At 43.8% G+C, this 18,066-nt stretch overlaps 1 pseudogene; it reads right to left on the bottom strand.

Moving 5' to 3' along the window:
* Positions 1–867: 867 nt before the first annotated feature.
* Positions 868–989, bottom strand: LOC120619902 (uncharacterized; annotated as a pseudogene).
* Positions 990–18,066: the final 17,077 nt, after the last annotated feature.

Here is an 18,066-nt window from a genome sequence, read left to right as displayed (position 1 = left end):
TTTGTTGCTGAGAATTTTTACCTGAGGGTCACTGACAGCAGCAGAGCCAAGAATGAGAACATAGTAGTAATAGTACAAATAATAGCTACCATTTATTGAGCAGGCACTTTCGAATGTTACTTAATCTAATCCTCGCAACTGTACCATGCAGCAAACATTATTGTAATCCTCCCTTTTTGGAGTGGGAAACTGAGACGTCAGGCAACTTGGTCACAGTCCCACCATCAGCGTCAGCTCTGATGGAGAGCAGGTTTTCCCTAAGTGGCCTATATCCCTCGGCTGCTCCACTTACGAGACCAACGCTGCCAGCCACAGGGTGAAAATCACCTCTCACAACCGAAGGGTTATATTAAATACGTGACAGCGACATTCAAGTTAATTTACTATCTTGCCCTGCTGCCCTTTCATTTCATGATCAACCCTGTTGATTTGAGGCCAAATTTCCTAATGTCTCCTGTTTTATTCAAGTTCTCTCTTCCTGCATGAGCAAGGGCGGGTGACACAGAGTATAAGTGCTAAGAAGCGTCTGCATGATAGATGAGGGTTATGTGCTGAGGTCAGACTGGGGGCTTATTCTCTAATGCTAATTACCTAATAATCATCTAATAATGTAATTCTCAGGCCCCATCCCAGACCTACTGAATTGGAAACCCAGGGTGGGCCCAGCAGTTTGAGATTTAACAAGCCCTCCAGGTGATTCTGACATACGCCAAGGCTTAGGGACCACCGGTTTATTTTTATTTATTATTTATTTATTTATTTATTTATTTATTTATTTTTATTTTTTAGGCTAGGCAACCCTTGGTTGACCTCACAGATTGCAAGGAACTTGCCAGCTTACAAATCTTTTATTTTTTATATTTTTTACGCCTACAGCACCTGGTCTTCCTAGGTGGTCTCCCATCCAAGTACTAACCAGGCCTGACCCTGCTTAGCTTCTGAGGTCAGACGGGATTAGGCTTGTTCAGGGTAGCATGGGGACCACTGATTTAATTTTGACTGTGGTCGCACATTGGTGTCACCTGGGAAGCTGTAAGAACTATGGATGCCTGGGTCCTATCCTAGAGATTCTGATTTAATGGATCAGGAGACTGAGCCCTTCATATGGGGCCACTTATACTGAGGAAGAGTCAGACCTTTAACATTTTTCAAGTGCTTAGAGGGAGGAGGGAAATATTAGGTGACACTTGTCGCACACTCTCTTGCCCCTTTCTTTTCATCCACTTTTTTTGATGCCCAAGTTTAGGCTCTCATCACAATGTAGGAAGGAGGCAAGAGAATTAAAAATGTTAATCAAGACACAATCGGAGACTGCAATGTGCTGATCAGCCCTGCAGCCAGGCCAGGAGGGCACCTGCAGCACAAAGGAAGATTTCCGCTGAGATTGCGAACAACCCATTCCCCACACGGGTGAAGGGGAAACAGGAACCAAGAGTCATTCCCTATTGGTAAAACCATGGGGACCTATGGATTAAAGGCTGGGAACCGCAGCGGGCCTTTGACTCTACGTATTCTTGCCTTTTCACACTGCTCTTCCCTTTCCTCACTGTATGTCCATATCAAGGGAAATGGGTTAACAAAGTCTTTTAAACAATAACTCACAGGAACTAAAGAGTGATATAAAAACTGAATTCCCTGAACACTCACCCTCCCACTACCCATTATCTTTCCCACCCTCTCTTGGTCCCTCTCACTCTCTGTCTCTGAGAGGAGACCATGCTGTCTGTGGAGTGTTCCCCCTTTTCTAATAATCTTTCCTTTTGGCTCTAACTTTGGAGTGTGTGTTGAATTCTTTTTTCACTCTCCACCAAAGGACCCTCTTCTCTCGGTACAGGGCTTGGTCTCCCTGTCACTTGGGGAAATTTGCCCTGTCCTTTCTTGAATGATCTGTTCAGTAACCTTCAGTCATTTCTTGAATGATCTGTTCAGTAACCTTCACAAGTAACATCTCCCTGTTATATACTTATGAATTCACTGCAATCCTGGTTCTGTTCTATTGCTTTTACATGTATTAACTCACTTAAGCCTTACAGTTCCCTTATGGGGTAAGTGCTGTTATTATATTCGTTTCATAGATGAGAAAATCAAGGCACAGAGAGATTAAGTAACTTGCCCAGAATTTCACAGCTGGGCAAAGCAGAGATTCAAATTCTTACTGTTTAGCTTTAGAGATTAATTTTTAACCACTCTACTAAACCTCTTTAACCAGCCTTTCCTTTCCACCAGAGGCACCTTTCTGCAGGGTACTTGGAATGGGGTATAGCAGATAACCAGTATTTGTCCACTTGGCATTGACTCTCCATTTCTTCTTGACAAATAGAACCCTGATTTTATTTAGGACTGCGACTTATTCATTAAAAATACACATTTCCCCGGACTCCTTTGCAGCTAGAATAATCATGTGACCTGGTTCTAAGTTGTGAGAAACAAGCTACAGTATAGGTCTCCAGGAAGACTATTTCTATCCAGAAAGACTTCCGGCAAGGGTAAGCTGGCACAAGGCTTTCGCCCTTGTTCTTCCCTCATTCTGTATGCCTGGAGCATGGTAGAGACATCTGGAAGTGCAGCAGTCATCTTATAACCATGAGGACAAAAGTCACATGCTAAGGGATTAGAAAGAGTCCGGATTTTGATGACTTCCTTGAGTAGTTTGTGCTGGTCATGGACAACCCTCCTCTGTACTTCTTGTTACAAGAGGAAAATAAAGCCCTAATTGGTTAAGCGACTGCATTTGGGCTTCTGTCATATGCAGACAAATGTCATAGCTAATAAATGAAGGGGATTATGCATCCTTAAAGACTTGCCTTAATGGCCAGTTGTAAAAGTTCGCCATTACCAACAGCAGTTTTCTCCAACTTGATTGCCCATCCCTAACTCATCCCTATCACTTCAAGGGCTTGTAAGACGTGGTTGTTGGGCCCCACCCTGAGCGTTTCTGATTCAGTAGGACTGGCACGGGGTTCGAAGATTTGTATTTGTATTTCCGACGAGCTCCCAGCTGATGCTGATACTGCAGGTGCAGGCGCCACACTTTGAGAACCACTTGAGCCCTGCAGAGTGGGGCTCAAACTACTACTTTCAGGCCCTTGACGGTCTAACCCCAACTGATCTTCCGGCCCTGTCCTTGGCTCCCCATCTCCTAGTTCCCCAACTGCCCTATTTTCCAGACATATGAAACTGGAAAATGCCCCAAATGCCCCACATGCTCGTGTCCCTCATCTTGTAAAGCTTCTTCTTTTTGTTCTTCTACAACCCAATTCCCATCTACCTTTTAAAGCTCAGCCTTCTTCTCCATCATCTGTTCTGCAACTCCTCCTGAGAGTGAAATATTCTTTCCACTGAGTCCCCGAGCACTTGGCTTTTATCCGTTCTAGCAGTTTTTCATTTTGCCTGGAATCAGAGGCAGTTGTTTGCATGCTTGTCTCTCACCAGGACAGAGTTTTATGGGGCGAGGACCACGTAATAGTATTTAGCTCTGTAACTGTCTCCCCTTCGAACTGGCTCAAAGCTATAAACATAGAATATTTGGATGAAGAAAAAGCTCTTCACAAAATCATAGTTAGTGTTTCCTAGCACTTTCTATGTGCCAGGAACTAGTCTGCTGGCGCTGTCTTGCTGAGTCCCATCGTGAGGTTTTAGGGTAGGTGCTATTATCTCCCTTCTATAGACAAGAAAACTAAGGCACAGGGAGTTGAAGTAACGTCACGCAACTAAGAAGTGGTGGAGGCAGAACTTGAACCAGGGCCCGTGCATTTCCCCAGGCATTTACCTGCCTCTCAAGTGCAATCTGCAGACCTGTTAGGTCAGGGACAAAGAAATATTATCAAGAAAGGTGATCCATTCCTGAATGACTAGGAGGTGAGTGAAATTAATCAGGGTCTTTAAGTGGCTGAGAAATGAACTACCTATTAAAACCTGTCTTTAATAAGAAAAATAAAGTTAGGAAATGGGTGCAATTAGTAAGTCATAATAAAAAACAGGTAAAGGGTCACTTAGAAAAATTAAATCCTATGGAAATACATAAATCAAGGGGTCCTATGGCATGCAAACTGAAGAGTCTGGCTGGAATTAGCTAATGAACTCTTAAGGAACTCTTGACATCTACTTTCAAAAAGTGAGGGTGAACCACGGGAGATGGCGTAGAGTAAAAAATGTGGGACCGGACTTGAAAAACAGGAAGAAACTGATTCCAGCAATTTTCCCTCAGGGAAGCCATACGTTCCATTTGTAAGCAAGCCATAGAACAAATTTTATGATTAAAAATTTATGATAAATTTTATGAGCAGAAAATCCAGTAAGCAGCTGGAGGGCAATGGAGGCCTGAGCCATAAACCGAACTGGCAGGTTTACGCAGAAGTCATGCTGGGAAACCATAACGCTTTTGTATTCTAATTTGTAATATTAGGGTGAAGAGGGTCCACTGAAGATTTAGTGCTTTTTGATTTTTAGAAAAGCCTTTGATTCAGTGTCTCATGAAATCTGACTGGTAGAATTAATTTAAATTGGCATGGACGGGGACGTCTCAGGGATGGGGCTCGGCTGAAAGGCTATAAACAAGGGTGTGATGAATGGGAATCACAAACCGGAGGGGCGAGGGGGCGGGCCCTGACGCTGCTCTCAGAGGTGAGTTGAGCAGAAGCAGGTACCTGATCACATTGACAGTCTCCAAGGTGAGGTTAATGACTGATCAATTAAATCTGCATGTGTAATGCAGCCAGACGGACACAAACAGGGGAGGGAAAATCTGAGAGAAATAAAAAGGACGGAGTTATTCCCAGGAAACAGTGTGTGCAGCAGGTCCCTGAGACCTGGGGACTGTGCTGAGTGCTCAGTCCTCCAATCCTCGTGGAGAGGAGGGTGAAGCCTAAGGAGAGCGGGTCAGTGAGATACACGCGGGTTAGCACCGAAAAGCCAGGCCCAGGGGCCTGGTCTGGAGCACCTCCGTGCCGCCTTCCTGGCCTGCAGAGATGGGTTGCCCTGAACTCCGGTAGCACGTTCTCTAAGCTGGTGACCAACTGGTGAGGAGCTGGGTCCAGGGGGGCAGCAAGCCCATGACCACAGGATCACAATCCAGGGAGGTCAGCCCTCTGTCCTGGTCGGAGCTGGAGTGCTCAGAGGTAACGATGAAGAGTGTGCTTCTCTCTCAAGGGGGCTGGTGAGCCTGTCATGGTTTTTGTGTACTAAGCCTTCTTGGAAGCGGCAGACCTGGTGAGATGGTACAAGAGGCTCCTGTGTGTCCTTCCAAGGACTTCCACTGGGATGGGATTATGTGATTCCGAGAGGCAAAACGTAAGCAAGCTAAAGGTGTTATTGGTCCATGTTATTGAATGGTACGGAGGTAGGTGTGGCTTCAGGCTGAGCTAGCATCTGGGTACTTTCGAGATGTCAGGGATCAATCCAGCCCTCCTACTCTCTCTGCCTTCTCGGGTTTGATCTCTCTCTACGTGGTGGTGGGCTGATCCTGGTAGCTCCTGGCCTTCATGGTCTTTGCAGGCAGTGATCCCAGTGAAAAAGACTTCTTTTTTTGCAGTGGTTTCAGCAAAAATCCCAGAGAGACCCTCAGTGGCACAGCTTGAGTCAGACGCCCACCTCAGGGCTGGAGGTGGGATCAGCTCCACCTAAATGTGTGAACTAAGAATGGTGAAAGGGTGGTATCTTGACTTGGTTCCCCCAAAGAGAGACCCTGAGACAAAGGTTTGAGTGCAAGTAGTGTTTTGGCAGGCAATCCCAGAAGTCATCATTAAGGACATAGGGAAGTGGGACAGGGAAGGGTGCATTAATGAGCAGGTTATATTATGGGCAACTGGGGCTCAACTCCACGCAGTATGTGTAGAAGTTGCTTTGGAGTTGGTCCGCCCGAGGCCGTGGAAGTGGGGCATTTATCCATCAATGCCCAACTGTCTTTGGTTGAGGCCTGCTCCTGGGGACATAACTCCCCAGTGCGTCTTACCTGCTCCACACCTGTGGGCCGAGCTTCTGTGACCAGCGTGTCTGGAAACTGTGAATGCTGAGGGAAAATGGGCAGGCCATTGACACTCTGCTACAGATGGTCCCTGAGGGAAAATAAGAGGCTGTTACCAAAAGCAGGGGCCAAGAATACAGGGCAGGCATAAATCACTGACTTCCACTGCAGCTGAGCTGACAGAGCCCTGGATGAGACAGGGAAGCTGATTTTTGACACTCTGCTCCCACCTCTGACAAATTTGTGCGTGTTTCTGGATAACACATATAGATTTTGTCACACTCTCAAACGAGGTCTGGTCTTAATTCCAGAAGTATTAAGAATCATTTATCTAAGGTATAACCTGATAAAACTGAGGATATCATTCCTCTCAAAGGATTCATACTAATAAAGGATAATGATAGACCCAAACAAGTACATCACTAATGATAGAGTTTCAGGCTTCCCAAGAGTTGTTCGCAGGGGAGAGATTCTTTGGAAAAGGGGCCTTCCCTAGCATTGATACCCCGTAGGGAGACCTCCTCTATGACTAATTAGATATGATGATAGGGATACAGCTAATAATTGTCATTACTAATATTGTTTGATCTTTTAATAATCCATGGGGCAGGAAGAGTAAGCATCATCCTGCATTAGATAAGACGAAACTGAGGCTCAAAGAGGTTACACAGCAGAACAAGACTACTTGACTTATCTAACCCTAGTCAGATTCCTGTTTCTATCCCACACGTGACAAAGGGCACTGTCAGGAAAGTTCTTGCTTCTGGAACTTTATCCCTCCAACTAGGAGCATATTCCTTGAAGACATCCCGCTGGTGCTAAGCCTTTCCCCCAATCCAGACCCTACATGGGAACTGCTGTCAGAACAGCAGGGCACAGAGCGAGAAGAAAGCATGGGGCCCTGGGAGCCAAGTGCAGAAGACTCAAAGAACACCATATGATAATCATGGCAACACAGTCACTAGGAAGACACGAGGCAAATGTCTCATGGAGTCTCTAAGAGCGTCCAGTTATTGATTTTGTAGTCTCTTAATTGAGCATCTCTGCCCTGTCTGTGCCCTCATAAATACACAAGGCAAAGTTCCCACATCTCACAAAACAGAACCTTTCTTGGTAACAGCTGCACCTCTGAGTACTCATGCCATCAAACTGTGCCCCACCCTAAACCATACCACCTAAATAGCTCAATCAATTCTCCAACACTGGTATTCAGAATATAGATGCACCTCAGAAAAAACAAAACCTACAAGGCATACACTTGTATACACCTGTAACGGTTTGCCGTCATTTTGTGTGCCTTTGTGTGTTGTAGCGGCGAGCTAGTAAACGTGGTTCTGAAGCCAGACTCTCTTGAGTATAAATCCTGACCCTGGTTCTTCCAAGTTTTATAATCTTGGGCAAGATTCTTAACTTTCTTCATCTGTAAAAAGCAAATAATAACAATACCTACCTCTTGAATTGTTTCAAGGATTAAATGAATGAATACATATAAAGTGTTTAAAACCGGTACATAGGAAATATTCAATAAATGTTAGCTATTTGGATTATTAATGAGTGAGTTGAGAAAGGTGCCCAGCTCTAGAAGAGAACCGCTGTTTGCAGGAAGGGTGTCCCATGAGGGTCCCTTAAGGCTTCTCGGTTGTTTTTACTCCTGCACCATTAACATGAGGAGCTGGCCGCAGAGAAACATCGTTTCATTGCCGTTTTCCTGCCTGGCTGTGGCTAAGAGACAGCTGTGGGATGAGTGTTATGTGTAGAGTGTTTTAGATTCGCTTAAATTTTACCCCTGAAAAGAGGAAGGATGGGCAGCCTCCTCTAGTTCAACTGGGGTCATTAGACAGAAGACAATGGCCAGCTGCTCCCCTGCCACCACAGATTTGTTAAGAGGAAACTACCCTGAGCTGAGCTCAGAACTTAGGTTAGCTATCAGATCAGGCATGTTTTGAGGTCTCCTTCCCTGAGAGTCTTGAAGATGAGCATGGAGGCCACCTGTCTGCATGGGGGAAAGCCAGTGACATTGCTGGGATCATCACCCTTCCTCATTCCACTCACCCTGAATCTGGCTCAGCTTATTTTCTTTTAGGGCAGAAGAAGAGCCTCACTATTTTATTTGATCTTCACACTAGCCCTCATGAGGTAGGTCCTAATTTTATTTCTTTTCTAGCATTAAAGAAATAGAAGCCCAGAGAAATTAAGTAACTTGCCCAAGGTCACACAGCTCTTAAGTAGAAAAGTCAAGCTGCCAAGCCAGGTCTGTGCATTCGATTCCAGAACCCCTGCTCTGAACTACTGCTAACCAGTAGCCACAGAGAAGAACATCTATAACTCCTCTGGTGGCCTTCAGGGACCTGCTCATCAGCAATTAGGACACAGGTGTCCTCATTTAGATCCCTAACTCTTGGCTGCTCTGATCCTGCCCTTGCGTGGATTGCTGCGCTGTACAACGCCCCAGGAGAGCGGGCGCTCCAAGGTTCCTGAGTTCTGTTAAAGAGAGAAGAGCTCAAAGAGGTTCCTAAAAGCATTCCCAGTTGGATGACCCAGAATGGCAGTGATGCCACAGAGGAGGGAATCAAATGCGGGGAGGCGAAGCCAAGGCAAGAAGAGCAAACTTCCCACAAATTCTCGGCCTGTCAAAGACTGGCTTTTCTGGGCTCCTTCCCTCCCAGGCCCTTCTCCTCAACCACCCCAGCCCCCAGCCCCTGATCAGGATGCAGCATCACGATGGGCTGTTTTTAATCCTTACTAGATCTCTTTTATTTATTTATTTAATTTTTTTTTTTTTTTTTTTGTCCCTTTGCTGGGTCTCCTGGGCTGTAATTTTTTCCTCTGTGTCATCCATCACAGACACAACATCGCTTGTGCAAATTAAAATGCACCTCAGAATAATAAAAAAGAGGCCTCGTTTCCCCCCTCCCTTCCTTCCCAGCAGCAACTCCTCAACACAAAACATTTGTCTCTGGGCAAGAGCAGCAGCATTAACCCCGCGTATGCTATCTCCAGGCCCATACAGTCCCTGCAGCCACATGCCGTCAGTGAGCAGGACTGAGGGCAGCTGGAGAACCGCAGGAAAATGAGCCTAGTTCTCTCAACTTCTCTGGGTGCTGGTTCTGTGCCGGACCCTGTTCATATCTGGTTTCCTCAGTCCTCTCTGTCCCCCGATGGGGCAGGAGCTATTATTGTCTTCACTTTACAAATGCAGAAGCCAAAGGCATAAAGTGACTTGCTCAGTTAGTTGGTGCCTGAGCTGGGATTCGAACACTGCGTAACTCCAAAGTCAGTACCCCTACCCTTGCTACTTAAAGTATGATCCATGGACCAGTAGCATCATGGGCATCACCTGAGAGCTTGTTGCAAATGCAGAATCTTGGGCTCTATCTCAGACCTACTGAATCAGAATCTGCATTTTAACAAGATCCCCAGGTGATTCATGTGCACATTACAGTTTAAGAATCACTGCTCTAAATCACCAGCTATAGCCATTCTCTTCTGTTCCCCACTCCCACCACCTTGATGTCCATACCCTGACCTGCCAAAATATGGTCTTTTATGGGGATGGCTTAGGAGCTCCCATGGACTCGGCTCAAGTATCTCCGTCTCCATGAACGATCTGAGCAGGCCTTTTTACCTGGGCCCCAGGACGACCTGAGCAGGCCTTTTTACCTGGGCCTGTTTTCGTCACAGCAAGGGAAACGGGTAAAATAAGTATAACCATACTTATTTACCTATGTGCCTGCTTCACCTCTCCATGGTGAGCTCCTTGAGGCTGGACTTGTGCCTTATTTTGTTCTGTCCCTGCAGTGCCAGTACAGTGCCTGGCACCTAACCAAAAGCTGTCAACGAACAGCAATGTGCCTGTATCTTAATGCTCCCAAACACACACATGCACATGCACACGCGCAAGCACACAACCATATACACTCACACTTTTTTTCTAATTATAAAAGTTATACAGTAGGACTTCCAGCTTCTGGGAAGATGGAATAGAAATACATTTTTCTATTACTTCCACTAATTATAACTAGAAACCCTGGACATTCTATAACACAAAAAAACTGAAAGGTGGATAGAAGAAGGCAGGTTAGGTAGGAATGTTGAGATTCAAAGCATGACATAGTGGTGAGTACGTTGTGTTTTCTTTTTGCCACATATCTATCCCCCAGACTTGAAGCTGAAGCAGCCAGCAACCTGGAAACACCAATAAGCACAGATTCTTAAAAGCCCAAACGTACACCTGAAATTTATATAATGTTATGAACAAATGTTACCCCAATAAATGTATTTAAAAAAATAAAAACTTGCTCTTTCCAGTCAAAGGATCAGGAAAGGGGAACCTAGCAAGACAGAAAGCTTTTAGACTATACTCTACTCCAGGCAAATACCACAGAAAAAACTGAGCCACACCCCAAACAGCAGAGACCCAGGAGGAGCCTATATTTCCATCCTTGCCAGGTTGTGATGAGGCACCCAAACCCCTCCATAGGGTGGTGTTGGAGAAGGCCATGTAGGGAGCTGGAGCTCTCATCTCCATTAGTCAGTAATGAGACCCTCTCACTCCGGAGTGTGGGTGGAGGACATGTGGAGAGCAGTAATGAGGCACTCCTACCAATGAGGTACCAGTTGAGGCATAATAGGATGCCACGCTTCCATTCCCAGTCAGAAGTAATGAGGAGCACTGTCTCTACCTGCACCTGGCAGTCTAAGGCAGCAGCATCCCCTCTTCCCCTGGTAGAGTGGTGTCAGGGAAAAAGTAGCTAAAAGAGAAGGTTGAATAAGATCTGGAATCTTATAATACCAACAAGGTCCAGGTTTCAATAAAAAATTATCATTCCAAGGTCCAGGAAGACCTCAAACTGACAAGAGAAAGACAAACAATATGTGCCAATGCCAAAATAACAGATGTTAAAATTAGATGACAAAGATTTTAAAGGAGCCATCATAAAAAAAATGCTTCAACAAGTGACAAACATACTTGGAACAAATGAAAAAGAAAGAGGGAGGAGAGAGAGGTGGAGATTGGGGGGTGGAAGGGAGAGAAAGAAAAGGAAAGTAAAGTAAAGTAAAGAAAGAAAGAAAGACAGAAAGAATGTCTAGTAGAAAAATAGGATTTCGACATGTGAATTTGGATGAGGGGTGGGGCACAAACATTCAGTCTATAACATCAACTATATGACATCTACAAGAAATTCACTTTATATACAACAGTATAGGTAGGCCGAAAGTAAAAGGATAGGAAAATATGCCTTGCAAATACTAATCTGGAGAAAACAGAAGTGTCTATATTAATATCAGATAAAGTATTTCAGAGCAAAGAAAATCACCAGACGCGGAGATACATTATATCACAATGAAAGGGTCAGTCCACCAGGAAGACATAGCAATCCTAAATGTGTATGCACTAAACAACAAAGCTGTAAATATATATAAACCAAAAGCTGATAAAACTAAAAGGAGAAATAGGGAAATCCATAATTATGGTTGAAGACTTCAATACACCTCTCTAAACAATTAATAGAATGTAACAGAAAACCAGCAAGGGTGTAGAACTCAACAACATCATAAACCAACAGAATCTAATCAACATTTATAGAACGCTTCACTCCACAAAGCAGAATACACATTCTTCTCAAGTGCCCATGGAACATATATCAAAATGAATCATATTCTAGGCCATAAAATAAATCTCAACAAATTAAAAAGAGCTGGAATCATTCAGAGTGTGTTATCCAACAAAAATAGGATCAAACTAGAAATCAATAACAGAAATATAACAGGAAAATCTCCAACTATTTGGAAACTAAACAATACATTTCTACATAATCCATGGGTCAAAGAAGAGAATCTCAAGGGAAACAAAAAAGAAATCAAACTGAATGAAAATGAAAGTACAAAATAATAAAATTTGTGGTTTTGTAGCTAAAGCCATGACGAGAGGGAAATTGGTAGCATTAAATGCTTGTATCAGGAAAGAGAAAAGGTTTTAAATCAATAATCTAAGTTCCTGCCTCAGGATTTTAGAAAAATAAGATCAGAATAAAGGCAAAGCAAGCAGTGGAAGGCAATAAATATAAAAACAAATCCGTAAAATTAAAAACAAAACAAAAAAAATCAACGGAGAAAAGCACTGGTTCTTTGAAAATATTGATAAAATAGACAAGCCTCTAGCAAGACAAAGTAAAAAAGAGAAGCTGCAAATTACCAATATCAGGAATGAAACAAGAGATATCACTATAGATGCTGCAAATATCAAAAGCATAATAAGAGAATACTACAAACAATTCTGCACATATAAAGTTGACAAGTTAGATGAAATGAACACATTACTCAAAAAACACCAACTATCACAACCTACCCAATAAAAAATGATAATTTGAATAGTCTTGTAACTTTTGAAGAAATTAAATTTGTGACTTAAAATCTCCCAAAATAGAAATCTTCAGGTCCAGATAGTTTTATTGAAGAATTCGACTAAATGTTTAAAGAAGAATTAACACCAGTTCTACAGTAATCAAAACTACGTGGAACTGGTAGGTGAATAGACACATAGATCAATAGAACAGAATTAAAAAACAAACAGAACAGAACTAGACTTCCCACAAACATACGCAGCCTTAATTCCCCATTGTTATGTAGCCTGACATGTTCCAGGCTCCAAGGATTAAGACATGAACTATTATTCTGCCTACTACAAATATCTAAATAAATAAAAGTTCTAAAGTAAGAGCAGGGAACACGAGTATAGAGAACAACTTTAAAAGATAGAAATAAAACAAATGGAACTTACAGAAATGAAAAACATAATAATTAAATGACCATCATGGTCATTATCCAACCAACATCCTCTCAGTTACCAGTAGAAGGAATAAAAAGAAAGAAGGCAAAAAAACATAAAGAAGCAAACATGTGGCTTTTCTGCAGGAGTAGAGAAAAAGGAGTTTGGGAGAGAGAGGGAAGAGAAATGGAAATCACCATTATTTTTAATCATTACATGGCACATTAGAATAATATGACTATTCAGTGGCATTTTAATTAGGCTTAATGAAGAGTAATGGGTGTAAGAAAAGGCCTGGATCATATACAGTTTTATATAGTATATGTGCCCCCATCCCTGGAAGCAGAGCACAGGACCCCACATCAGGACCCCAGGGCTTAGAGGCTAGAACAAGATGTAACCTGGGCTGGATGGTGTTCAACCATAACTCCCAACATGCGTGGCTGATAGGATTGGTATCTGGGGAACCAGATATCAATTGTTTATTCAGTGTGTTAAAGAACAGACAGTCCTCAGCAGGTAAGGGGTGAGGACTAGTAGAGGGACATTTTGTGAGCTATGAGTGGTATGGACTCTGTGGAAAGAAAGCTGGTAGGTGGCACAGGTGTGATATTATGTGAATTGTGAGTCCCTCCCACCATGGGGCATGTATACCTACCTATAAAGGGTAACTCAGGATACATATGAGTTAGGAATGAGACCAGGGTCAGATTTAGTGAGTAAATGCCTTGTGAGTTTTAAAGATCCCTCAAACAATTAGCTACATAGAAGACAGAAAAACTAGCTCTCCCTTCGCTGTTGAGGAAAGTCTTGTCTACTTTCATGGTGGTGAACTCACCATGGACTTCACAGTTCTTGAGACCATGTATCCCCAGTTACTGTTCAGCTGTATTCCTGGTTACTGGTATGATGGCCTTCCTTCCTTTTTTTCATCCTTCCTTCCTTCCTTCCTTCCTTCCTCCTTCATCCCTCCCCTCCTTCCTTCCTTCCTTCCTTCCTTCCTTCCTTCCTTCTTCCTTCTTCCTTCTTTCCTTCCCTTCCTTCCTTCTTCCTTTCTTCCTTCCTTCCTTCCTTCCTTCTTTCCTTCCTTCCTTCCCTTTCTCCTTCCTTCCTCCCTCCCTCCTTCCCACTTTCTTCTTTCTGAGCAAGAGTGGGGCTGATAAGACCAGGGTCAGCATGAGCAGTAAACAAGACCAGAATGAGAATAGGAAGATAGAATATAGTTTAAGTCCTTCTAGCCCTATGGGTTATGTGAGTGTATAAGCTGGAACAGTGTAGGATGTGTTGGTGAAAAAAAAAAAAAATCAGAAGCTTTCTATAACAAAGGTTTATTCTCATTTATCCTATATATTATTCACAGGTCAGCTGGGGGCTCTACTCAGTGTTGTCGTCACTCCAGAATCCTGATTGATGGAGAAGCTGCCATCTGGATTATTACAGGTTTTCAAAGCAGAGGGAAAGAGAGCTCTGGCAATTAAATGCTTCAGTTTAAATGTGGCACATGGTAATTCTATTCATAACTTATGGGCCAGAATGATCACATGGTCCCCACCTGACCACGAGGGAACCAGGGAGTACAATCCTACTGTGTGCCAAGCACGTAGGAAGTTAGAAATGCTTGGTGAACAGCACTAATGAATTTAAGAGTCTCCGATGTCTAATGCCCATTTGTCATAAACTTTTGCAGACCTGTGGCAATCAGCTACTCAATTGTCAAACATTTGCCGAGGGCCTATTCTCGGTTCATTACTAGGCTAGGTTCTGAGGATATAAAGGGAATAAGCCATGTCTCCTGCCTTCAGAGACCCTAAGCACTTATGTGGCAGGTAGACAAGTAAACAAACAACTGGGACTCATCATTGTAAGTACAATGATAAATACAGATGCCGTGGAAACGTTAGACCCAGACTGAGAAGTTTGGGCTGGCTTCTTGAAAGAGGTGATGCTTCAGTGGATCCTGAGACTTAAGGCATGAGGCAGAAGAACAAAGGGTTTTAAGGAGAAGAAATGGTATTTACAAAGGCCCAGAGTCAGGTACTTGCAGGGAAAAATAAAATGTGGTTGGCTTGTGTGGTATGGAATACACTGGTAAGAGGTAATATTGGGGAGGTAGGCAGAGGCCAGGTCACAAAGCCCTTGTCTGCCATTCTAAAGACTGTGGACTTTATCCTATGAGCACCAAGAGGTCATCAGGGCCTTGGGCTACATTTTGGGAACAACCCATTGGCTGTTGTGTGAAAAAATCACTTAGGGCAAGACTGAGACAGCAGTTAAGAGATGGTAGTAGACAGGATTTCAAGTGAGAGATATTGGTGGCTTGGCCCAGGTAATAGCAATGGGGCTGGATGACAGTAGACAGAAGTGGGTTGTTCTAAGCTACTTTTCAAGTGAACAGGAGTGGTTGACCAGTTGGACAGAGAATGAGCTATGTTTTGTTTCTGTGCATATCTGCTCTATGTTGTCTGCTTTAATTATTTTCTAGAACAAACTAGGCATAAAGCTATCATTCAATCTGTCAGTGCTTCCTATTTGCTGGCTATATACTAGATATAGAGAATTCAACATAAACAAAGCGCAGCCCATGCTTGTAGGAGCTCACAGTCTCAATATAGTTTATCCTGAGGAGGAACAACTATAAGCTGGCTGGAAGCAGGGGAGGTAGGCTCCAGACTTTTCTTAAGCAAATGCTTCCCAATATCATTTATTCCAGCTTCATCTTCATAAAATTTACCAAGTCCATATCCCACTTAAGTTGTTAAATACTTAATATCTTTATTTAAACCAACTCACTTTTTTAGTGTTATATACCTGCTCCATCCTTTTCCTATGCAAAATATCTGTAGACCATGTATTTGGATATGTTAGTAATATTTTCCCTAATACACATTAAAATAAAAGAAAGAAAAACAAAATTAAAAAAATAAAATGTAAAAAATGTCCAAGTGCCACCGGAAAACATCTTGCGATCACACTTAGAGAAATAATGTCATATAAGGAGGGGGACTGGGTAAGCTCAAAATTATGTTCCTTTCCAGGCCTGCTCCTTAGGTGGCCAGATGACCTGACTTCATAATTTTTATACTCACATCCTTTTAGCAAAGATGTAGCCCCTGACCTCTGCTTTTGCTCAAGTTCTTTTCTTTCCTAAGGTTTCAGACATTCAACAATAGACTTGTTAAGATTTCTTGGGGGCAAGGCTCATTTTATAAGTCCATGGAGGGCACCCATGGCTACTTCTTTGCTGATTTGTTAAATGCTGTTGGACAGTGTCAGGTCTTCAAGGGCTGAGACGATGTGAATTGCTAATTACCTGGCCCTACCTGCTTGGCTGGGAAGCATCATTCAGGTCACAGGTATACCCATGCCTGAGCATGGGATGGAGGAATTTACTTGGTGTGAAATGCTAAGAATCACTGACATATATGGCATGTTCTCAGGAGGCCTCGGAGTTCTCTTCGAATTCTCTAAGGGATCCCCAATTGCTGGACATGTGCTTTTTTCACTCAGGAAGTGAACAGCGAACTCAGCAAAGTCACTCCTTGTTTCCCTATTAAAAGTCTCCTTTGGCCAGGAGGCAGCTTCATGGACAAGTTGACCTGTGTCATCTACAGTCACTTTCTGATCCTAGATTCAAGATTCTAACAGGATATTAGCAAGGTCATTGATGGCAAGCACCAGACATTGACCTTAGAGAAAAAAGGATTTTATTAGAGCAACACCGGAGAGTTTGCAGAACTAGAGAGGAGATGGACAATCGACCCAGGAAGCTGGGCTGCTGGCTACCTGGGACCACAGCAGGTCTCTTAGAGAGCTGTCATCCTGTGATTCCGTCCTAGAGTCTGATTGGCCAAGCTTAGACCCTGGCCCCACCCCTTGTTGGGGTGGGCAGTATAGTTGAAGCCTCACCAGGGTCATGTGGAAAGAGAACAGAGAATAGAGTTGCTGTTCTCATAAAGAGAGAAAAGGATGGTAGGCTTGAGAAAACCAGATGTCCACTGTTGAGTTGCACAGGGAATAAGAGAACAAGAGGATTGGAAGATAACTTGGAGTTCATTTACTCAACCCAACAAGTTACGGATTAGGAAATCAACACCCAGAGAGTTTCATTAACTTGCTTTGGGTCCCCGGCTCTTCTGTGGCAAAGCTGGGCCGCCGATCCAGGCAGATTCCCAGACTCTCAGAGCAGGCCTTCTTCCACTTCACAAAGGGAGAAAATATGCAACCGCTAAGTCTGTGGGATCTTTTCGTCACTCCCAGGTGTGTTTCCGTCAGCTCGTTCTTAGCGCATCTTTCATATTTTATGAAGCAAGATGAAGTTCCTTAAAAGAGAGTGAGGCAAATGCCCCCCAACAGAAATGGAAGCAACGCTAACTGGCTGACCCCAGGCATGGAAAGGACTATAGGGTCACAGGGAGGGGACGATGAGAAGGACAGCTGGCTCAGGTTGACTGCCCTCCCTCTCACCAACCCCAGGATACCCATCTTCCTCCCCAGTGTCAGAAGACACCCCAAAAAATATGAATTGGGCTATTGATTCAGAGCAAAAGGGGACTGAGAACCTATGCCTCTTCTGGAAGCGAGGCACTGCCTGGTGCCCGCGTCTTGGAATGTGCTGGCTTCATTGGTCTGACAGCATGAAGGATGTTTGGTTTTGTTCTCAGCGCTGTTATCATTTATCATCCTCTTGTAGAAGCTGGCACCCTCCGCCTGTTCCCTCTTCCTTCTCGCTCTCTCCCAACCCCCACTTCCAATCTAACCTTTCCATTCTGTCTGTCCTCCCTGCCACTGAGGGGAGCCTTTTGTGTTTACCCCAGAGGAAACTCTCCCATATTGGTTCCTAGAAGTGCAAGAGGCACCCCAATAGAATTCAGCTCATAAACATTTGTTGAGCAAGTTCTCTGGGCAAAATAAGGTGCCTGGGGCTTTGGGTGGTAAATAAAAGTAAGACAAGTCCCTGACTTCAAGGACCTTGCCTTCAGCAAGGAAAGAACTATGAAGTCTCAGGCAGCAAAACACAGGCATGCTCAGAGGATGAGCTTTGGAAAGTCTGGGAAAGGCAGCACAGAGGGCCTTTGAAAAAGCAGAGGCAGTTGAGTGGTGGATGGCGAGAGACAGAAGGCATGGGTAAAGAGCGAATGGGGAGGGAGACGATGAGAACATCAAATATCTTCAGGAAAAAATGGCCGAGAATGCAAAGAGAGGAAGTCATAGCTGGAAGAGGAGCTACCGTTCTGAGCTTATTCGAAAGCGAAAGAGGAGGAGCCAGAGGGATGGGAAGGCTGAAGGTACAGAAGAGAGAAAGTAATTGCTGGGGCGAAGTCCCAGAAGGGGGAAG

The sequence above is a fragment of the Pteropus medius genome, unplaced genomic scaffold, assembly GCF_902729225.1.
Source record: "Pteropus medius unplaced genomic scaffold, Ma_sr-lr_union100, whole genome shotgun sequence".
NCBI classification, from domain to species: domain Eukaryota; kingdom Metazoa; phylum Chordata; class Mammalia; order Chiroptera; family Pteropodidae; genus Pteropus; species Pteropus medius.
Note: the sequence above shows the minus strand (reverse complement) of the source record. Positions and strands in the feature narration are given on the sequence as shown.